This window comes from Eutrema salsugineum, unplaced genomic scaffold, assembly GCF_000478725.1.
Source record: "Eutrema salsugineum unplaced genomic scaffold, Eutsalg1_0 scaffold_8, whole genome shotgun sequence".
Lineage (NCBI taxonomy): Eukaryota > Viridiplantae > Streptophyta > Magnoliopsida > Brassicales > Brassicaceae > Eutrema > Eutrema salsugineum.
Genome location: NW_006256414.1, coordinates 12,082,951 through 12,107,504, shown reverse-complemented (window position 1 = coordinate 12,107,504; position 24,554 = coordinate 12,082,951). Strand labels below are relative to the sequence as shown.

At 42.5% G+C, this 24,554-nt stretch overlaps 2 non-coding genes across 2 annotated transcripts; one reads left to right on the top strand and one right to left on the bottom strand.

Annotated features, from left to right (window-relative positions):
- Positions 1–7,435: 7,435 nt before the first annotated feature.
- LOC112082713 lies at positions 7,436–7,542 on the bottom strand. The gene has a single exon (XR_002897332.1). It is a non-coding gene; the product is annotated as a small nucleolar RNA R71 (small nucleolar RNA).
- A 12,982-nt stretch (positions 7,543–20,524) lies between these two features.
- On the top strand, positions 20,525–20,631 carry LOC112082278. The gene has a single exon (XR_002896936.1). It is a non-coding gene; the product is annotated as a small nucleolar RNA R71 (small nucleolar RNA).
- Positions 20,632–24,554: the final 3,923 nt, after the last annotated feature.

The following is a 24,554-nucleotide window of genomic DNA, read 5'->3' as shown; positions in this document are numbered from 1 at the left end:
AACCGCTTGATGTTTTGATTCATTAACCTACTAGTTGAACTTGGAAGCACCCGAGTCAAGTATCTCTTCTAAAGTCCCTTGCTTTATTACATATTGTCATCATCTGAATCGTTTAGTTATCATTTGCATCTCTTGTTTGTTTGATTCTCATCATTTTGCTTTACTTTCATGCTTAATCGTTGGTTACTTAGCTTAGCTCAAAAACCCTCACCTTTTGTCTTGACTTAAGTAAACAAACAACATAGTCTAGTGTCTCGTTGACGAGTTTGGATTGACACCTCTTAGTGCTACATTGACAAGGGGATGGATAGCCCTGAGACATAAAAAGTCTTATCTATCAATTTTCACCATTGCTTTCAAATGTTTTTCAAATGTTTTAATCAGTTTTAGGAACTTTAATTATGATTTCTCTATATTTGTAGTTTCGATGCTCTTTTCAGGAAACTTAGGTAAAAGATGGTAAGATGGAAGAAATCCACATTTTTAGCTCAGAGTCAGACCGTCAGAAGTTCAGCCTCAAATGAAGTTCAGCCTCAAGGGGAGACAACAAGCTATCCATAGCACTTTACATCAGGACAATCCAACAAGGCAATCAAAATTTGTGTGAAGAGCAAGTTAACCAGATTCAGCAGTCCCAGAAGACTCTCACCCGCGGCAAACAAGTGTTTTACCTGCCCCGGAAGACTCTCAGCCCCGGTGGACCTATGCCGAGCCACAAGGCCCAATATCAAAGCCCATTTCGCCATTCCTCTTCAGAGAAGCCCTAAATGATATCTGAAAGACCTTAAGACCTATAAATACATTTCTTAGCAGTCCTAATCGAATGTGTGCTAATGAGATTTTTGTTTTTCTAGGGTTAGGCGATGGAGAAGGGGATTCTTCCCTGGATCCGTTGTTCTTGCTCCCTCATATCTTATTAGCTTTTTTTGTTTCATCTTATGCATTCTTTCATGTTTTTTTATTTTATCATTTCCTGCATCATGTTAGATTAGTCCCAGAGAGTCAAGTTTCTAAAGAGTCATCGATAGGCATATATGTTTGATTAGGATTTCTAAGTTTCTAAACCATATTCTGGATCTCATCTCTTCTAAGTTGTTCATACTGCCTGAGAATAAATTCATGACCTATTCTCTGAGCCTAGGATCAATGAGAGAATATCAGGGAAGTTTTGAACTCTCTTGCATCAACATGATACCACTCTCAGTTGCAAAAATTTTGGGATATCATACTTTCCAGCCCACAAAAATCTCATTAATTCTTGCTGATCGATCAGTTAGACAGGCTGGAAGGAGTCCTGGTTGATGTATCAGTCATGATAGGAGAAAACTGTATTTCGACTGATTTTATAGTGCTTGAAATATAAAGGGAACCCAAGGATCCTGTCATACTCGGTAGACCATTCTTGTCAACTGCAGGGGCAATAATAAATGTGCTGGAAGGAAGAATAGATATGCATCTAGGCAGCCTGGTTATGCAGTTCGATATGAACAAAGGTCTTGGGAAACCAACTTTAGATGGAAGACTTTGCTGGATTGATGATTTTGATGAGATCACTGAGGGAGTTTATGAAGAAATCCTTCTTAACGATCCTTTAAAAATCATCCTGACAACCACAAATGATAAGCGCAATATGCTCGAAAGAAGTTTCGAAAGAAGCTTGATAAAGCCGAGGACTACGCGAAGCTTGTGAACTACCTCGACCTGAATGAAGAAACTCATTTTCCTACTCCTCCAAAAGATACCATGGCAGCTGTAAATGATAAAACCGTATTTTGACCACTTTTATGGATCGTTTTGAAATACTTTTTCTATTTTTTTTATTGCTTTCAAGTACTTTATTACGTTTTCTAGTACTTGTAGTTCCAAGACTATTTTCAGGAAACTTAGGAAAAAGCTTGACAAAATAGATAGAAGACCAGATTTTTAGCTAGTTCATCTTTAGCTAGTTCCCCACCTTAACCAATCCTCTTTCAAACCACATGCACTCTTGTTTTCTATTGTCTTATATGCAGATATGTGTAAAAACGTTGGAGATAAATAGGAACGACGCAGTTTTCAGTCACCAAAGACAGAGACATGCGATTTTGCCGGAAAACTTCCCGGAAGGATTAACCACAAGAGGAAGCTCAGTTTGCCTTAGAAAAATCTCAAATTTTAGTACAATCTCGTCCTCTACTCTCTTTCCTAAAAAGACATACCCTTTCCCAAAGAAAAAAATAGGAAAAGAAAGGAGATAAAAGCCTTAGAGAGTCTAGAGAGGTCAAAATTTAAGTCCCAAGGCAACTGGAGTTCGATTTTATGGAGTTTTAGAGATCATTTTCTGATTCCTGGAAAAGAATCTAAGTTTGGGAGAATAGCTGTTCACAACAAAGGAGGAAGGATTATGCAACAACATTGGGCAAGAAGAAGTGACTGAAAATTGCAGTTATCAACAGGTCCTTATCTCTCTTGTGATTTTGCATATTATCTTGCATCCTCTATATTCATCAGGTAACCCGAAACACTTTAACTCCACCACTTAAACAGCCTTTTAATGCCAAACGCCGTCTACCCTGGATGATGTCTTTAATGAGAATTCACTATTGCACTTAATGAATGTAGAGAGCTAGTTGACTGGAATCAAGATTTAGATTGTTTAAGTTTTGCATGACGGAAAAAGTGGACTAGTATCTTTTATGTCTTGGTGAGAATTTTTTAGACTAAGTTGTGGATTGATGCATGATCTTTGGTCCTAGTTTAGGAGTTCATGTTTCTGAGATTTGTGCATTTCCTATTTTTGTTTTCACTTAACCAATTTAGACTTCTGCTTTGTTTGAGGGAGTTGATAACACCGTATTTTGACCACTTTTATGGATCGTTTTGAAATATTTTTTCAATGTTTTTTATTGCTTCCAAGTATTTTTATTACGTTTTTCTAGTATTTGTAGTTCCAAGACTCTTTTCAGGAAACTTAGGAAAAATCTTAACAAAATGGATAGAAGACCAGATTTTTAGCTCAGAGTCAAACCGTCAGAAGTTCACCCCCGATTGAAGGCCTTCTCACCATCTGATTCAGCTCAAATTTGGAGATCTCAAAGATGGAAGTATCAGCTTTCCAGCACACTTTACAGCTTGGCAATCGAACGGCTCAATCAAAAGATATGGGAAGAGCAAGATGTCCCGTAAACCAGCCGGCAAGCGTTTCCACCCGTGGCCAACAGCCCATTCCTCGCAGTCACGCACATCCCGACCGCGGCCAGGCAACTCCGAGTTTGAAGGCCCATTTCTGAAGTCCATATCATTTTCTCAGCCTCAATTCCGAAACCCTAAACACCAGAGATTATTGGAGACTATAAATACATATTATTTAGGTCGTTTTTAAAGAGAGAAGAAGAGAGACGAAATACTTTAGAAGAATTTTACTTTAAGCTTTTGTTTTTAGGTTTTATGGAGAGAGAGATCTATCTATTGAACCCTTGTTCTTTCGTTTTCAATTTCGGTTTCTGTTCTACTTTTTAATACTATGTTTTTGATTTCGTTCATCATGTCTGAGTAGTTTTATTGTTGGGTCTAAGGGATTTTCGATGGGGATACATATGTTCGATGAGGATTTCATGAGCTATTGAAGCCGAATCTTAGAACTTTTTCTTCTGAATTTATTTTTACTGCATGAGAGTAGCGTCATGAACTAGAATCTCATCTGGATGCTTTGTGACACGAAAGTGTTCATCCGGTGTCAGATCTAGTTTGGGAGAGCAAAACAAACATAGGAGTGGAAACCTACCTATGGGCGTTTTGTGAATGCTGACGAGTCTTAATCATGATGCATCTCTTCTCTTCCAGGGCAAGAGTGGAAACCTACTGGTCAGAGTTGAGAGAGATAGTTATCTATGATCACGACAGTGGCGTATTCATACGTCCGTGACTCTAGTTCGAAAAATTTAAGCTAAGATCTTATCAAATTTACTCTCTAGCAATGTTTTGAATCGTTCATACCCTAGAGAAATCTTCCCTGAAACCCAACGCCTCTTTCCTATAGATTTACACGATTTTTATTCAAGTTTTAGTCTAGTATTTCCATTCTCTTAATCGATTATCACTTAAGCAATTAGGTTTAGCCGTTTTTCTCGTTTCTGGTCATTTTCGTTAAGTTTAGTTATAAGGTCATTTTAATTCCCGTATTTTCTTTTTAAGATTAATTTTTACGTTTTAAAGACACCACCAAAACCCTTACAAAAATTGCCTGGTTCTAGACTTCCTTACTTTATATTTATTTCGAAGGCTTTTGCAGGAAAGATCCTCAATCCTTGTGGATTCGATCCCTAAGTACTACAATCGATCAGCTGTGCACTTGCGGCTATTGATTTCATTTAGGGTAAAACTTGACACAAACTTGACACCCTCGACACACCGCATCATGTTTTTGGCGCCAATGCCGGGGAAGGCACGCGTTTTCTTTTTTGTAAAACCCTAAGAAAGGTTGGTAAATCGACTCTAAAACCCCTTTTTCTGCATATTTCCATTTTACGGTTCTTTTGTTTCTATTCCCGAAGCAATGGATACTATAAATCGAAATCCCTACTATGAGGGAGGTTTTTACAACACTCCTCAAGCCACCAGACGCAGAGAAGAACACCAAGCCCGAGATCTTAGCTACATGGATTGATACAGCCAGCCAAATCATCCATACCACCGGCGCAGAGAGCCTGTTCGGTGCCGGGAAGATCTTTATGATCCTCCTCCGACCTATTTCGAGGCACACCCCTATCATCCTCGACAGCAGAACCCTAATCAGCAAGAGGACAACTTGAGGATCAGCAGACGTTTGGGACGCCTCGAAGGAATGATAAACCAGTTCCTTGATCAGCAGATTCTCACCAAAAACACCCTGCTCAAGAGAATTGATTCAATCTCTGCATAGTTCAACAGAAAATTCGATGATCTGGCCAATCATGTTCGAGTTCTGGAAGAACAAACCCACAAGGACGCACAAACACTATCTGGGATGATCAACCAAGTCGCAGCAGAGCAGACAAGAAAAGGGTATGATATCATACAAAACTCAAGTGATATTGTTGAATCGAAGCAAGAGATCAAAGAAGTCAGAGAATCCGCTTCCTGGTATAGAGAGAAGACAGACGAAGAGTTGCAAGAGATCGAGCACAGGCTGAACAAACTCAAGCTCAAGGCACGGGAGATTGATGCAAGAATGGAACAGATGCCCAACATTGAGCAAATTGTGAGATTTTCTAAGAAATCTCCCAAAGATCCTGATGAAGATGCACAACAGCACCCTGGTATGAGTTCAGATGATGCTAGTCTACCAAAGAAAGAAGCTGAAGAGGTTCATATCAAGTACAAGAGAGAGGAAGAAAAGAATGAGCAGGACACATTCGGAGCCGCGGGTGCAACCATCCTGACCGCGGCCAAGGTCCCTTTTTCCGCGGTCGCGAGACCTCTGACCGCGGGAAGTGCTCGTTCAGATTTGCCTCCGGGATTTGAAAGAAAGATAATATATCTTCTGTCCCAACTTCAACTTCCAGCACCTAAAAAAGCAACTCAGGAAGAAAGAGACCAAGTTTCAGATGAAGAAACGGATTGGCAGGAATCATTACCTTGTATGATGGCTATGGAATGTGTTGAGGATTCAGACGACTCTTCAATCCGAGAAGACCCGAAATGCAGCAAGATAAAGATGCCATACATCGATTCAATCATTCAATACAACGCTGCAACCTTCTTTTGTGAGTCCTATTCTGCGTTTGAAACATCAGCCAACACTTACAGAGAAAGGCAAGTTCGAACTCTCCATAAAGTCAAGACTACAGGTCAGTTTCTCATCTCTTGTTCTATTAGAGGTGAAAATTTTAAAAACGTACTTTGTGATTCTGGAGCTTGTTCTAACATGATGTCCAAGGCAATTGCTTTGAGACTTGGTAATTAAGCACCTGCGCAGGACTAGAGCAAAGATCAGTCTAGCTGATGATTCCAATGCAATACCTCAAGGAATAGCTCATGACATTCCTTTGAGATTGTAGAAATGTCTGAACCACTCGGTTAAGGGTTTGTAGAAATGTCTGAACCACTCGGTTAAGTGTTTGTAGAAATGTCTGAACCACTCGGTTAAGGGTTTAAGAGTCTTTCATCGCGAGAGTGATAGTTTGTTCCCTTAAATGACGTTTTTGAACCGATTCTTATTGCTGACTGATTCGTACTTCTCAAAAGGGATTTTGGTATGAAAGAGGATCAGTTTAGACGTTTAATATTTTCATGAGAAGATTAACGTGCCTTGAGTTCAAAGTCAAATGAAATCGCTTGATAAAATGATTCATTAGCCCCTTAGTCTAACTTGGAAGCACCCGAGTCAAATATCCTGTCTAAAGCTTCTGCCTTTATCATTCATTACCATCATCTGAATCACCTGTTTGTTATTTGCATCTTGATTAGTTTAAATCTCTGCTTTTATTTAACTTTATTGCTCATTTGCCTGTTAATCATCGTCACCAAACTTTTATCGTCTTGTCTTGACTTAAGTGAACAAATGACATAGGCTAGTGTCTCGTTTTCAAGCTTGGTTTGACACCCCTTATACTACTTTGACAAGGGGATTGATAACCCTTCTAAGAGCTTGAAAACTCTTAGTTATCAATTGGCGCCGTTGCCAACTTGTAGGAGCATTAGTCTCTTGTTTGTTCTTGAGTTCAAGCTTTTCTTTCCTTTGTTTTACTAACTTCTTTCCAAGTTCTTGTTTTGTTTTCAGGTGCATGAATACCAGGTCTCGGAGCACAGGATCGCTTTTCCCATACGACGATAACATCGACAGATTAGAAAGGCGAGCTCGCGAGAGAGAACAGCACTTTGACAGACTTGGAATGGCAGAACAACAGAGAATGGAGCAACAGGCTCAGGCAGCCGAGCACCAGGCTCAGGCTAATCAGGCGCAGGAAGGAAGAAATGAACAACAAGCCTATGTTAATCAGCAACAGGCTCAAAGAAACGAACGGCTTGCTCAGCAAAACCAACACCAAGCGAATAGAAATGAGCAACAAGCCCATCATGTTCATCCGCCACCGCCACAAGTACAGAGACAACATCCTCCAATCTGTGTTGGAGAGAATGACCGAGCTAATGCGCACGAGCTGGAATTCAAGCTCCACCAGTTCAAAACAACAACTTTGAAGTTAAAGCTTCCCTGCTCAATATGGTGCAAAACTCAAAGTTCCACGGTCTGGCTGGAGAAGACCCTCTCGAGCATCTAGATCAATTTGATCGGGTTTGCGACTTAACCAAGATAAATGGCGTCTCCGAAGATAGCTTCAAGCTACGCTTGTTCCCTTTCAGCCTCGGTGATAAAGCACACCAGTGGGAAAAGAATATACCGAGGGGTTCTATACAAACGTGGGAGCAGTGTAAACTGGCGTTCTTATCAAAGTTTTTTTCCACATCACGCACGGCTAAGCTCAGGAATCAGATCTCAAGTTTCACGCAGCACAATAACGAGAGCTTTAGTGAAGCTTGGGAACGGTTTAGAAGCTACACTAACCAATGCCCACACCACGGCTTCTCAGAGGCATCACTCTTGAGTACTTTATACCGAGGTGCACTCCCCAAGATCAGAAACCAACTCGATACAGCTTCAAATGGGAATTTTCTTGGAAAAGAGATCAATGCGGCAATGGCACTAGTCGAGAACCTAGCCATGTCTAATGACACGTATGGAGAGGACTTTGATAGAGCAAACCGTACAGAGGGATCTAGTGATGAACAGCGCATGAAAAAGGATATAAGAGAGCTTCAGAGTAAGCTTGATAAGGTTTTGATGGCGACTCAAAAGCCAATACACTTTGTAGGCGAGTTTGATGAGCAAGGGCCAAGTTTTGACAATGTTAATGAAGATGGTCTAACACAAGAGGAGCTGAATTACATAGGGAATCAGCAGAGGTATCAGCGGTTTAACAACTACAACAGTAACCCAAACCTCTCATACAGAAACCCGAATGTCGCTAACCCTCAAGACCAAGTGTACCCTGCTCAACAACAACAACAAAGCTATGCTCAAAAGGCTCCTTTTCAGAATACCTTCCAGCCCAAGCAACTGTTCAGTGGGCAACAACACGGCTACACTCAGCAGAATCAAGCGGCTCAGAGTAACAACTTCAACAACCAACCGCAGCAACACAAGTTTCCACCAGGGTTCCATCCACAGCAGATGGGTAATCAACAACAGATTCAGGGAACAGGTCAGAATCAAATGGGGAACGACGTCTGTGGGATACTACAGCAACTGTTACAGGGCCAGCAAAGGGTTGAGAGCCAGCACGCGACAATGCAGCAAGATATCAGAGAGCTTAAGCAGAATCAAGCTTCTACATCATCAAGAGGCCCGGCTTTACCAGGTAAACCGGAGCCGAACCCTAAAGAGTATGTGAACGCCATCACATTGAGGAGTGGTAAGGAATTACAAACTCCAACGCCTAAGACAAAGCTCATTGAGGCCAATGAGCAATTAGAGGGAGAGGCAGCCTCAGACGATGCGTGTAAAGAAGCGGTCTTAGAGAAGGAACCGATCAAGGACAAAGGAAAAGAGGTGGAAAAGACAACCGAGCTTGAAAAGCCCTATGTTCCACCACCACCTTATCAACCCAAGATACCGTTCCCAGGGCGTTTCAAAAAGAAAATCCTAGACAAGGCCAAGGCCGTCTTTGAGAAACACTTGGAGAACACACAACTCACCTTACCCATTATAGATGCTTTCTTAGCTATACCCCAGCTTGGGAAGTTTCTAAAGGACGCGATCCTCAACAAGACAAAGGAGCTCCAGGGTATGGTGATACTGAGCCATGAGTGCAGTGCCATAATACAAAGAAGATCTATACCAAGGAAGCTATCCGATCCGGGCAGCTTCACTCTGTCGTGTGCTTTAGGTCACCTGAAGTTCTCTAACTGTTTATGTGACCTTGGAGCTTCCGTGAGCTTAATGCCTTACACGGTGGCCAAGAGATTGGGATACAAAAGCTACAAGCCAGCCAAGATCTCTCTTGTATTAGCTGATAGATCGGTTAGATTACCGGTGGGGTTGCTTGAGGATCTACCTTTGAGGATCGGTGAGATAGAAATCCCCACGGACTTCATAGTTCTTGAGATGGACGAGGAACCATTAGTCCCCATCATCTTGGGCCGACCGTTCTTAGCAACCGCAGGAGCCATAATAGATGTGAGAGGAGGAATGATTGAACTACACATCGGTTCCGAGACTATGAAGTTCAACGTGAAGGAAATGATGAAGAAACCGACCATTGAAGGTCAGGTCTTCTATGTGGAAGTAATGGAGGAGCTGGCTGATGAGCTCCTTGAAGAGTTGAACGCAGAGGATCCGTTACAAGTGGTCTTAACGCGGGAACAAAGCGAGCACGGGTACTTGAACGAAGAAAGCGAGGTGTACAAGCGTCTTTTGGACCAACCGAGGGAACTTGGAGCTGAGGCGAGGTTTTTGGAGCTCCACACGAGCAGCCTCGACATCCTAGACAGCATGGGATCTACGGAAACAGAAGAGACACCTCGGGATATCATGGCCGTGACAACTCATACCGAGGCCGATGGTAAACCGCGCGAGAACGAAGCAAAGGCCGAGGAAGCTGTTCCAGGCCAATGCAACTTTGATGCCGATTGGAATGAGGCAGACGCACCCCCTGTTGAGCTCAAGCCTCTACCAACTGGGCTCAGGTATGCGTTCTTAGGTCTGAACCCAACTTTTCCTGTGATCATAAACGATAGCTTGCTTGAACATGAAGAACGTGCATTGCTTAATGAAATAAGGAAATTCAGGAGAGCCATAGGGTATTCCTTGGCTGACATTAGAAGAATCTCTCCTGATATATGCACCCACAGGATCCACCTAGAGGACCAAGCCATGTCCTCTATTGAGCACCAACGTCGACTTAACCCGAACCTCAAGGAGGTGGTTAAGAAGGAGATACTAAAGCTCCTTGAGGCAGGGATAATTTATCCAATCTCTGACTCTCGATGGGTATCTCCTGTACACGTTGTGCCCAAGAAAGGTGGAATCACGGTGGTGAAAAACGATAAGGATGAACTCATAGCCCAAAGAACTATAACCGGCCATCGCATGTGCATTGACTATAGGAAATTGAATTCTGCATCAAGAAAAGATCATTTTCCTTTACCATTCATTGATCAAATGCTTGAACGGTTAGCTAATCACCCTTATTTTTGTTTTCTCGATGGATACTCAGGGTTCTTTCAAATACCTATAGACCCCCGAGATCAAGAGAAAACGACATTCACCTGCCCTTATGGCACTTATGCTTATAGAAGAATGCCATTCGGTTTGTGTAATGCACCGGCCACTTTTCAAAGATGTATGATGCACATTTTCTCTGATCTAATTGAAGAGAAAGTTGAGGTGTTTATGGATGACTTCTCCGTATACGGCTCCTCTTTCTCCGAATGTCTTGCTAATCTTTCTCAGGTTCTCAAGCGATGTGAGGAGCATAGGCTTGTCTTAAACTGGGAAAAGTGTCATTTCATGGTCCAAGAAGGCATTGTCTTGGGACACAAGGTATCAGAGAAAGGCACCGAGGTGGATAAGGCCAAGATCGAGGTGATGGTGAACTTACAAGCCCCGAATTCTGTGAAAGGAATAAGAAGCTTCCTTGGCCACGCTGGGTTCTATAGACGGTTCATCAAGGATTTCTCCAAGATAGCCATACCTTTGACCAGGTTATTGTGCAAAGAAGTGGATTTCAACTTTGATGAAGAATGTGAGGAAGCATTCAAGAGAATCAAGGAGGCTTTGATCAGTGCACCGATTGTACAAGCCCCTGATTGGTCTTTACCATTTGAAGTGATGACCGATGCATCTGATTATGCTGTAGGAGCTGTCTTGGGACAGAAGAAAGATAAGAAGCTCCATGTGATCTACTATGCCAGCCGCACTTTGGACTCGGCTCAAGAAAAGTATGCCACCACCGAGAAGAAAATGCTTGCCATTGTGTTTGCATTTGACAAATTCAGGGGTTATCTAGTGGGATCAAAGGTCACAGTTTACACAGATCACGCGGCCTTGAGGTACCTGATGTCTAAGAAGGACACTAAGCCGAGGTTTTTGAGATGGGTCTTATTACTCCAAGAATTTGACATGGAGATACTTGATAAGAAGGGCATTGAAAATGGAGCCGCAGATCACCTCTCAAGGCTGAGGATTGAAGAACAGGTCCCAATAAATGATGCTTTACCCGAGGAACATCTCATGTTAGTCCGGTCTTACTTAGAGATGGATGAAGCCAATACGATCAAGGAAAGAAGCCTTCCATGGTTCGCGGATCTAGTGAACTACTTGTCTTGCGGATTAGAGCCACCAGATATTGATACTTATCAGAGGAAGAAGTTCTTTAGAGATGTGATGAGGTATCATTGGGATGAGCCGTATCTTTACGTGCTTAACAAGGACCATCTCTATAGGCGATGCTTGGCCGAAGAAGAGATCCATCCAGTGCTACAAGAATGCCACGGCTCATCGTATGGTGGTCATTTAGGTACGTTCAAGACAGTTGCCAAGGTTCTACAGAGCGGTTTCTGGTGGCCGACCATGTTCAAAGACGCCCAAGAAGTGGTCTCGAGGTGTGAATCTTGTCAAAGGCACGGAAACATATCCAAAAGGAATGAAATGCCCCAAAACCCAATCTTTGAAGTGGAGGTCTTCGACTGCTGGGGCATTGATTTCATGGGTCCCTTTGTAAACTCATATGGGAATCAATATATCCTTGTGGCAGTGGATTATGTGAGTAAATGGGTTGAAACTGTTGCATCTCCGACCAACGATTCAAAAGTGGTGGTAAAACTCTTCAAGAGTATCATCTTCCCACGGTTTGGAGTACCAAGAGTAGTCATCAGTGATGGGGGGAGCCATTTCATCAACAAGACTCTTGAGAGTCTTTTGAAGAAGCACGGAGTAAAGCACAAGGTGGCCACTCCTTATCATCCGCAAACCAGCGGCCAAGTGGAGGTTTCCAACCGTCAGATAAAGGCCATTTTGGAAAGGACCGTGAACTCATCCAGGAAGGATTGGAGCAAGAAACTTGACGATGCTCTGTGGGCTTACAGAACCGCCTACAAGACCCCCATTGGGACTTCACCATTTAACTTGCTCTATGGGAAAAGCTGTCATCTACCGGTTGAGTTGGAATACAAGGCCTTGTGGGCAGTGAAACTTCTGAACTTTGACATCAAGACCGCACAAGAGAAGAGGGTTTTACAGCTTCATGAGCTTGAGGAGATCCGGTTAGATGCTTTTGAGAGCTCTAAGATCTACAAAGAAAGAACCAAGGCGCTTCATGACAAGAAGATACACAATAGAGAGTTCAAAGAAGGGGACCAAGTTCTGTTGTTTAACTCAAGACTTAAGCTGTTCCCTGGGAAGCTGAGGTCTAGATGGTCCGGTCCGTTCACGATTCTTGAAGTAAGACCCTATGGAGCCGTGGTTTTGAAGAGAAAAGATGGACAAGGTTTTGTGGTAAACGGCCAGAGGGTAAAGCATTACTTGGCATCAGAAACAAGGGAGGGAGCTACCTCAGTTCCTCTACCTCAGAAACAAGGGAGGGAGCTACCTCAGCCTGAAAAGGTATGAAAAGTCAAACTTAGCGACGTTAAACAAAGTGCTCTTGGGAGACACCCCAAGCTTATCCATGTACATATTTCGTTTTTCATCTTCTTTTTCTTTATATTTGAAGCTTTTTGAAGGGTTTGTTAAGTGTTTCAGGAGTTAGACAGTGAACATTGAGGGTGACAGTGAGAAAAAACTTGAAAAAGACACGGCCTGATGAATTAAGTCAAAGAGCATACATAGCCTCGGTATCGACCCTCGGTATATTCATACCATGGTCATCTTTTACCGAGTGAAAGCTTGAGAACCTCAGCTAGATTCCTCGACTTAATTTCATCATGGTCGTGTCTGAGAAGTGCTGTGGTAAAATAACTAAGTGTGGGGGAGGCTCACAGTGTAAACACCTCGGTATAAATATACCGAGGGGCGATGTCCACTTAAAACGGTCAAAAACCTTGATCCGAGGCCGCGACCAGTTTACAGCAAGGCCAGCCTGTTTAAACCCCCAACTTCACGTGTTCTTTGCTAAAAACAAGTGACCTCGGCATGATGCCCTCGTGGTGGAGCGTGCCGAGGTACTCGGTTTCAAGAAATGATCAAAAGCAAGAACACATGAAACACTTAGGACGAAAATGAGGATTTGCGAAGTCCAAAGAAAAGACGTGAAAGCTATGGGGATTTACTCGTTGGCACGGGCTCAGACTACTCGTCTTGGTACCCTCGGGGTGGAACAAGTCGAACCAGCTCAGAGTAACACGAAAAAAAATTTGGCTTGGTCCGTACAGCCCACGTCATCCCCATACCGCGTCCATTTGAAGGGTTGCGCGGCATTTTGAATTTAAACACTCGGTCAACGTAGTTTTTGGCGCGGTCAACGGCTGCAGCTGGAGCAGAAGGGGGGACCAGTCCCACAACAGTCTAAATGCCAGCTGGAAAGTGCGCTCCAGCCCATACCGACCTCCATACTTGGCCAAAACGCAGAATGACCGGAGACCGAACCGTTCCTACCCACGAGACAAACAGAAGTGCGGGCCAGAAGAGAGTTTTGAAGGGTAAAGCCGTTGCCGTGCCACGTGTGGAGAGACCAGCAAGAAACCCTCGATGCGACCCGATGACGAGCCAATCCCCAAACGAGCAAGAAATAGTGAGCTCACTCTGGCCCCAGCTCTCGAGTCAAAGAGGAACGGGAAGAAGGCAGCTGTGGGATCTGATGACGACGAGCCCGGAGCCTTAGTCCCTTATGTAGACAACGGTGACAAAAAGTCCAAGAAAGAACCAAAGGCCGAGCCCGAGGATGAGCACTTCCCAACCACTGAGGAATACTTGGACCACTTTAACTCAATCAGAGTGGCTCAAGGTCGATTCCCTGACTTGGAGTTGCTGAAGAAACTCGAGATACTTGATGATGTGACCCTCATTTTTGAGAATATGGGCTTGGCAAAGTTCTTTGAGATGAGCGATGTTGCCTATGAAGGGATTACACAGCAGTTTATTGCAACATTGGAGGTCATCATCTACCCCAAGAGAGATCCAAAGCGTTTACATGGCAAAGGATTCGGCCACATTGAGTTTGACATGGATAACGTGCACTACAAGGTCAGTTTCAAGGAGCTTGATGAAATCTATGGGTTTGAAAGGAATGGAAGCTCGCTTGACAAGTTTGTGTACCCTCGTGATGAGTTGGCCGCATTGTGGGAAACGATATCTTTTGGACCCTACCTCGGAGGCAAGAGCAAGACAAGCTGCATAAGGAACCCTGCGATCAGATACACAAACCGCGTCCTAGCATCAACATTCTTCTCGACCTTTAACCCTGGTGTTATTCACACGACCGAGCTTGAACTATTGGGACTCGGACTGAAGCCGTTCATCACTCAAATGAAGAACAAGAAAGAGTTCTGAGGGCCGCTGCATGTACCATCATTGGGTGCATTCTTTGCCATTCAAATGCTCACTTATCGGCACAATGTATGGTGCGACCGCAAGAAGCGAGGAGCAAGAAGACTTCAGAACGGTTGGATAATCACCAAGATCCTGAGGGCTCAAGGGTTTATATTCCCTGATTCACCAAAGAAGCCGAATCTCATTGATGAGTTATACCTAAGCAAAAGTGGTTTCTTCGGAGGCAAGTCAGGGGATAAATGGGTTTACAACTTCGCCCAACTGCATAGAGACGGCACGCAAGTTCTACTGCCTAACCGAAGCCTCACCATGCTCGACAAGCAGTGTAACGTCTCGTTCTACGTTCTCAAAGACCAGTTGTATAACCCAGCTTTCGACCCACCAACACGCAAATGCACCAAGGCAGCACCTAGCAAACCCGAGAACACTAGTGGCCCGGAAGATTGTGATAACGAGGAGCAGAGACAATATGAGAGAAGGATCGGAGCAGGCCGCTATCACTTCGATCCGCAAGTGTGGGGTGAGCCTGAATACCACACCAAGAAGCTGTATTCACGAGTGAACACCCTCCAAAAGTGGTGTAAGTGGCAAGACAAAACCATCCACGCATTGGTGGATTGTGTGAGGCATTTGAAGAAGAAGGTAAAGCAGCTCACGAGGACATCCTCGCCGGATAAGAACTCAGCGACCTCAACCGCACCGATTACAGAAGAAGGAGTTGGAGAAAGCTCAAACGCGAGGAACCCGGAGTTTCCACCAGGCAAAGAAGACTGGATCGACCCAGCCACGGCTTTCCTGCCTGAACCCTCAGAAAGCAGCCCACCACGTCAGCCCACTCCCTCATGCTCAACATCGAATCCCTCGCACTACTTGGGATCCGACCTCTCCGACTAAGGTATCGACTTCAAACCTTGTACATATGCATCTAGTATATATCATCTTGCATTCGTTCAGTTTGTATTTTCTCTTCTCTCACACGCTTTTATAACACAAGGGACTGTGTTATCTAAGTGTGGGGGGAGGAGCTTTGTGTTTTCTGATCTTGTTTTCTCTGTTCTTATTTGACTTTTGCATTCTTGAGTCTCATTTAGCTTAATACATGTGATAAATTACATCATTCTAGCTGCATCTCGCATTTTAAGATCGAGTCTAGTTGCATCATGTAGGATTGCATCAGTGCAAGGAGCAATGATAGATTTTTTCCTAGAGAGTAAATCACTTGAGAACTTAAACTAAATAAGCTTGTGAAACTCATTCTGTGCTTGTAAAGCTTGAAACGATTTGAATCTGAGAAACAAGTTTGAATTACACTCAACTCTAGCTAAATGATAACCTTGAACTTGAAATGTAAATATCTTTTGATGCATTGCTTGAATAGGCTTGTGGATACCGATATACATACTTGAGCTAGAATCGTTGTTTTTACCACCCTCCTTCCTTAGCTCAAGTAGCTGAATCCGCATCATGGATCAGTTCCCTCACCTTGAACCCATCTTTCTTTCGAGCCAATGTTTGCGTGTGAATTGTAAGGCCACCTTGGACTGAACTTAGTGTTAGGTTTAGAGCGACAAGGGCATGGCTCATTAAGTGATATGTTCCAACATCAAGGAACCAAGAGTATTGGTGAGAAATAAGTGTGGGGGAAAAGACTTGTTGGTGAGTGGAAAAAGGTGAGCTGAGTGGAAAAGTGAGAGTGGAAATAGCTAGGGGAATGAATGAAAATGAATCAAGTCTTGGTTGTGAAAAGATAGGCTCTGAAATGAAAAGAAGCCAAAGGCTCAAGTGTTCTGAAATAAAAATGAAAGAGGCTATACGCTATGAAAGAAAAGAGCTGTGTGAATAAGCAAAAACCAAGGCTTGAAAATAAAAGAAAAAGTCGAATCCCCTAGTGAAAACAAAATGATTGTGAAGAGTGAGGATTCTGAGAGGGTGAGCAAGTGAGAAACGCTTTGAGTGGAGTGTGGGGTGTGATGAGTCTTGCCCTTGTATGCATCGGTTGCTTTTTACCTTTAGCATTCTGCCAAAGTTTGGTCGTTCATAGAGAGATCCCTGTTGCATTAGACCCGCTTGAATATTGATGAGATCATTTTTATCTCATGACCTTACCCTAGCCAAGCCAGCCTATTTGACCATTGCATCATTTGATTCACCGGTTACGAACTTAATGAATGTGAAAGAGTTGAATGTGATAATGACTTGTGGAGATTCCGTGTTTTAGTTGGAAAATATCCGAGTATAGTTATGCATTGCATATTTGAGCATGAATCCGAGTTCTCTTGTGGTCACTTCTATCTAAAAAGGAAATATGAGCTCCATCTGCATTACAACCTCTCTCTCTCATTTGTTCTTTTTGCTTGAGGACAAGCAAAGGACAAGTGTGGGGGAGTTGATATGTCTATATTTTACATCATTTAGATTGCATTATAGAGTCCTCATCATGTGTTTTCTCATGTAAATTGAGCCTTTAGGCGTTAAAATAGGACTTAGGGCTTGCATTAGGTCTCAAAGAGTTTTGCATGTTTTGAAGTCTTTATCAGGAGCTTTGGAGACCAATTGGAGCCTAAGAAGAGGAACAGAAAAGAAAACGGTGAAGAAAAGGGTAAAAAATGGTGAAAACCGCTTGGAGGAATTTCTCGGCCAAATCTCGTACCGGCTGGTCGGAAACCTCGGCCAAAATGTTTACCGGACGCTCATTACCGACCAAAAACCTTACCGATCGGCCAGAATCGAGTATCGAGTGCAAAAATACCACGGGACAAGTTTTTGACCGAGGCAAGAACTTTTATGACCAAAAAGCTTACCGCGGTACACAGCCCTCGGCCATTTTTCTTACCGTGGGAAGGTTTTTACGACCAAAAGTTGTCCTTGCCCGCGCAATTCAGAGATCAGCAATCCGGGGAACCTTCCGGTCCGAATCAGTTGGCGGGGTCTTCACCAAAGTTTGAGATAATCAATCAAAGATTCCAGAACAGTTAGAATCATCCAATTCGGACCAGTGGAGAGAAAGATATGGCTTCCGGAGCATTCACCAGCATTGCGTGTACCCGAGAACTGAACGGCGAACTTCAAAGATCATTGCGGACGGAGCCCCTCCAGACCGAACCAGCTTACGCGGTCTTCACCAAAGTTCGAGATCCATGGAAGATCTTCTCAGAGCATTTAGAATCGCTCAATTCGGAGCAAAAGTTTGGAAGATAGGGTCTCCGGAGTTCACATCGGTCTAAAAGTCTATTTTCCGGTGATTTCAATGCGGCGCAAAGATGTTAAATCCAGGAAGCCATCCACTCCCCAAGCTCCGATGGTTTCTTCACCAAAGTTCGAGATTATTGATTCATCTTGACTTTGGAACTGGTCCCAGAGCAATTGGAGTCGTGTGCTGAAAGTTACTGCTTCCGGAAGGTGACATGGTCGATACAAACCTAAAAGAGTTGCGATACGTGCTAAGTATTTTCACAAGCCTCGGTATCATTACCTTGGCGTCACTCAAGTCGAGGCTCATATCTTGGAAGTATTCTGGACTAGACCTCGTGCCAAAGCCTTGGCATGGTTAGATCGAGGCATGCATACGTAAGGACTGAAGCTGGAAACGACTAAGTGTTGAAAGTACACCTCGGTGTAATGACCTCGGCGTGCATGCCTGACTGTGTTCTCCCAAGCACCTCGACATCATGACCCCTCGACATTTTATCCCGAGGTCCCTTGTCACGAACCCAGAATCAAGAACAGAATGGCTCAAGAACATACACGTGAGGATAGATCAAAGACTAGGGTTCATGCATGTTCTTGACATGTTCTTCATGAGATCTTCATCTGGATCCTGACTCACGTGCACGCCTCGGCATGAAGACCTCGGCTTCACTTTCCGACACACCGTGGCACTCACCCATCAACCCAAGAAGGCGGTTCAGTACCCGGTTTGTTCCGGGCTGACCCGCGACACTTTCCCTTTTGCTATAAATACATTTTGAGACTAAAAACTTAGTGATCTTATCTCTTATCTGTTTTTAGCTCTAAGAACTTGCCTCTTTCGTGAAACTTGATTAATCTAATCCGATATCTTGTTTTTGCATTAGAATCTTGTTCTTTCTTTATTTCTTTTATCATCCAACATCAAACTCCTTATCATGACTAGCTACACGTCTTGCAAAAGACTTAGTGAGCTCGTTATGATCAGTGAGTAGTCGTTTAAGCGGCTTTAGATAGGTAGATTAGGGTGCTTTCAAGGTGGATTACTGGGTTTAGGTATCTAGTCTTGCATGTTTCATTCCTTAACCGACGAGATCTCTAAGCTGGATCCAAGCACATCACTTGAGGTTCATATCTGAGACATATCTCGCATCAGAAGTGTTTGTAGAAATGTCTGAACCACTCGGTTAAGGGTTTAAGAGTCTTTCATCGCGAGAGTGATAGTTTGTTCCCTTAAATGACGTTTTTGAACCGATTCTTATTGCTGACTGATTCGTGCTTCTCAAAAGGGATTTTGGTATGAAAGAGGATCAGTTTAGACGTTTAATACTTTCATGAGAAGATTAACGTGCCTTGAGTTCAAAGTCAAATGAAATCGCTTGATAAAATGATTCATTAGCCCCTTAGTCTAACTTGGAAGCACCCGAGTCAAATATCCTGTCTAAAGCTTCTGCCTTTATCATTCATTACCATCATCTGAATCACTTGTTTGTTATTTGCATCTTGATTAGTTTAAATCTCTGCTTTTATTTAACTTTATTGCTCATTTGCCTGTTAATCATCGTCACCAAACTTTTATCGTCTTGTCTTGACTTAAGTGAACAAATGACATAGGCTAGTGTCTCGTTTACAAGCTTGGTTTGACACCCCTTATACTACTTTGACAAGGGGATTGATAACCCTTCTAAGAGCTTGAAAACTCTTAGTTATCATTTAATAAAACGTCTATAGAATCCTGCGTGTCCTAAGAAACTACGGATGCCTTTTACGTTTGTGGGAGGTTGTAGGCTTTTCATGACTTCGATTTTAGCTTTGTCAACTCCAATTCCTTTTTCCGAAATTCTGAGCCCAAGCACGATTCCGTCTCGTACCATGAAATGACATTTTTCCCAATTTAATACTAAGTTCTGATAGACAAGATTTTTTTAGGTCTTGAGGGCTATCAATCTCTTTAATCAATGTAGTATAAAGGGTGTCAAACCAAGCATGTGGAAGCTAGACACTAAGCTATGTGATCTGTTTCTTAATTCAAGTAAACAAGTGAGGTTTTGATTAAATTAATGACTACTAAAGACTTGAACACGATTAGTGACTAAGCAAATGATCAAAACAAGTAGCAAATGACAAATGATATGGATATAAAATGATGGAAGCATGAGATTCGAGACATGATAGTTGGTTAGGGTTTAGCTGATTTGTGAAGCTAGCTGGTTCGTCGTGACTCCCTGCTGTTGTACAAATTGATTGTTAAAACCCGTACCTTGGTAGTTATATGGCTGTCGCGGTTGATATGGTACTATTCCTCCAAAGTTTCCACCTTGAAACTTGTTTTGGAAGGATTTTTGCTGAGGTGGGTAGTACTGATCTTGAGGATTCTCCACATTTGGATTGCGGTAAGAGAGATTGTTGTAGTTTGCATTCCGGAAGTTGTTGTTGAAGTTGTTGTTGAAGCGATTTTGGTATGGCACCAGTGCTCCCACGTAGTTCACATCTTCTTCTTGAAATGCTTGATTAATGTGATCGATATCACTAGGTCCTTCCTCTTCTGCGCCATTGTTGGTTTCACAGGCATGGATCGGGCGATTGTTGCTCTTCAGAAGCTGGCTCACCATGTTCTTCAACTCGGTTATCTCCTTGTTGTCTGTTCCGGCTTGCTTCATCGATCGATCGTATTCAGGACAGTCATTGCTATTGGCTTGAGCCAAATTTTCGATGAGAGCTCTTCCTTGGGTTATCGTCTTTCGCCCAAAATCTCCATTGCTAGCTGTATCAAGTGAAAGTTTGTATTTTGGTTGCAAACCTCGGTAAAATGTGCTCAGCAGGCTTGATCCATGAAATCCATGGTGAGGGCAATCACGTTCATACTCCTTAAAACGTTCCCAAGCTTCATAGAAAGATTCAGTTGGCCCTTGTTGAAAAGTTGAGATCTTCGTTCTCAAATTGTTCGACCTTGACTTAGTGTAGAAGTGGTTCAGGAAAGCAGTTCTACATTCTTCCCAATTAGTAATCGATCCTGCAGGCAAAGACTTCAACCAACGGTGAGCTTTATCTGCGAATGAAAAAGGGAACAACTTACACCTCAAATAGTCAGGTGGAACTTGGTTTGTTCTCATCATGCTGCAAATTTCTTCAAAAAGCTCGATATGGTCCATTGGGTGCTCAGAAGGAACTCCATGGAACTGGTTTTGCTTCACCAATGAGATGATTTGAGGCTTGACTTCAAACTCATTCCGGTTTGGAAATGGTACTTGAATCGCAGATCGATTCTGAAAATTTTGAGTAGGTGCATCAAAATCAGCTATGCGATGGTTCCTAGCTTGTCTTCGGCGTAGATTTGCTGGCAGAATAGGGCGGTGAACGCGTTCATTCGGCTGCATTGCTGGGTGGTCACAACGGCTACATTGATAGGTGGATCAAGGTCTTCACGTCCTTCTCTCTCTCGGTTCTAGTGGTTTCTTGAAAGAACCTCATCCTCCTATCCATCTTGTCGAGCATGATCACCTTCTATGTGATCATTCTCTTCGTTTTCTCCATGTTCGGACCCGTCTTGGTCCATATTTAAATTTTGATTAATAGGATCTCCAGGCTGGTCGTCGTTGGCCATTCCTTGCGTTCGTCTAAGTCTTCGAAGTTCTCTTTCGTGTCTGTCTATCTCGTCTAGAATTGGAATGTCTCCAGCAGGTCTACGCCTGGTATTCATGCAATTCAGAGAAAGACAAAAGAAGGGAAAGATAGTTCAGAAAAACTTTAAGAAAGAACTAGAGATCAGGTGTCTAGAACAGAAGTTAAAACAAGAAAAATAGCAAAAGGCAGCGAAACAAATCTCCGGCAACGGCGTCAAAAACTTGATGAGTGCTCGTGTCAACTACGTGAGGGAACAAGTTTTACCCTTAACAAAACAAATGAAAGCCGCAAGTGCACAACTAATCGGTTGTAGTATTTAGGGATCGAATCCACAGAGATTTGTGTGCCTAGTATTCTTCTACGGTTTTTAACTTTATGTCTAGACTAAATTGGTTTTAAAGGTTGGTTGTTTTTCTTGTGAATTAAACTAAAACAAAAGAAAGCAAATAAATCTATCCTAAAAAGCAAGTAAAGAAAATCGAATGAAATGCAAATGGAATAAGTAAAATATCGAACTAAACGAAAATAAGGCAAGTAAAATATCGCATGAAAGGTAAATAAAGCAAGTAAATAACGAACTAAGGAAATTGAAATGCAGGTCTAAGAAAGCAAGTAAAAATTGATGGAATTGTAAACTATGGCTAAAAACGCTGAGCTTTTGGGAACTCTAAGGGATCATAATCGGTTTTAACATTAGTGTAGATAGATTGGGATTGACAGATAACAATATATAGGTTCTAGAGCTAGAGTACGGCGGTATGACTACGTCACCGTCGTGATCATAACCAACTGTCTCTCGCAACCCTGACCAGTAGGTTTCCACTCTGGCCCTGGAAGGGTGAGAACGCAAGAGCTGCACAAGACTCGTCAATACTCACGATCTCGCCGCAGGTAGGTTTCCACTCCTACAGAAAAATCGCGTGTTTCATTCTAGGGCTGATACTTAATGAAAACTTTCGCAACACTAACTATCTAGATTAGATACTAGGTGATCAATCAAGCATACATGCAATAAGAACAAGAATAAACAGAGAACAGGTCGAAATCCCAGATCTATAAACCTAGATGTCTTAATCGATTATGAGAGCCCCATTCGGGAACCCTAAGCCCAACTCGGGATCTACTCAGACATGGCTGAGTTCGACATCATCATTGGTTTTAATAAAAGTAATGAAAAACAGTAAAGAAAAGAGATAAAGAAAGTTTCTCTATTGAAGAACTCGGACTTGAACAATCTTCTACAAAAACGGCTAAAGGAAAAGGGTTTCTGTAAAGTATGAAGGGTTGTTGCTAAAGACGACCTAAATGACATGTATTTATAGTCTCCAATACTCCATGGTCTCTAGGGTTCCGGAATTGAGCCTGAGAATGACTTTGGGCTTCAGATAAGTGGGCTTTAAGTCGGAGCTTGAATGCCGCGGTCAGGAGTGTTGTGACCGCGGCAATTGGCTTGTTGGCCGCGGTCGGGAAGCTTCTGACCGCGGCAAATAGCTTGTTGGCCGCGGTCGCATGAGCTGCTGGCCGACTTCGAGTGGCTCCGGGGCTAATGAAATATCTTGAGATCCAACCGTTGGAATGTCTCCAAACCAAGTGCAATTGAAATCTGGTTGATTCTTCTATAAGTTGTCCAATTTTGAGGGTGACCAGACGGTGAGAAGGTCTTCGTCTCTCCATGAGAGTTCTGACGGTCTGCATTTATCCAAAAGAGTCTTTTTGTTCCATTTTGTGCCTCTTTATCCCAAATTACCTGAAAAGTCTTTTAAAATCCGGGAACATAGAAATCCTTTGAAAACCTTTGAAAATGGAGTAAAAACACCTGTAAAAGATATTAAAATGATCCATAAAAATGGTCAAAATCCGGTGTTATCAACTCCCCCAGACTTAGTCTTTTGTTTGTCCTGAAACAAAACAAAGGCTAAATCTCGGCGAGAGGTTTGAAAACGCAGGAACTAAACAAAATCTCAGAGACCAAACTTCTAGACCAATATAAATCAGTATGCATCAATCGGGAATAGCCTAGAAAATTCTCACTAGCAATACAGGCATAACTAGTCCGTTAATCCGACATGCAGAAATCTATGCACTAAGATCTAACTTCCAGTCAACTAGCTCTTAACATTCATTAAAAATCTCAGTGGTTCTCATCAAAGAAAATCTAGGCAAGGCAATCTAGGCTAGGTGTCAAGAAGGATTATTTTGGGGGTAGGGCTTAAAGTGTTTAAGGGTTACCTGAAGATCTGGAGGATGCAGGATATTATGCAAAACCGCAAGAGAGAGTGAAGCTGTTGGTATCCACAGTTTTCAGTCACTTTCTTCTTGACATAGATTCATGGTCTTCTTCCTCAGGTTCTCTCCAAACTCCCCCAGACTAAGATTTTTGTAAATCTTTCAAAACAATAGCTCCTTAAACGAATAGTGGTTGCTTATTGTTCCACAAACTTTGACAATCTAAGACTCATTGGGATTTTTTTTTTTTTTGTTTCCCTTTCTCTTTTCACGTTTTTTTATTTTTATTTTTATTTTTTTTTGAGAAAGGGAACACCTTTAGATATAGAGTCTTAGAGAGCACGAATTTACCAGTTAATATCTGTCTTGTAAAGCTTCATGATGTTTCTGATACTCTTCCTTCCCAATTTCATTCAGTCTACTTTGTAAGTGACTGAAAACTGCGTCGCTCCTCTTCTCTCCGACGTTTTTGCACATATCTGCTGATATAAACTAAAGAGAGAATGCATGAGGATTGAAAACAAGGGTTTCGGGTTTAGGGTATGGTACCAGATAAAGATAAACTGGTCATCTAGGACGACAAAGAGTGGTAAAAGTGATGGTAAAAGATGTCCTAGATGTGTATGTCGATGCCTGCCTAAAATCAATGATGAGAAAATTAGATATCAATATTAAGTCCAAATAAAATGAGCTAGTATATCCTGTTAGAAAGAATCTCCATGAATAGAAGTCCTCTGGTGGGAGTTCGTAGTGCAAGTACTCTAGCTACCGCCTAGTCTAGTGCTAACCACAAATAAGCTATCATGCATAGTGTAGAAGTGTGCAGGTCTAAATCATCATAGTTTTGCGTCAAACATTCCTGAAAAATACTTAATGTCGAATAGGTTATATACTAAAATTTAAAAAGTACTTGAAATTAAAAAGCAAAAGCAGGAAAATAAGTAGTACGGATAGACATCCCCCCCAGACTTAAATCACATTGTCCCCAGTGTGAAAAAGTTGGTGAGAAGATGGT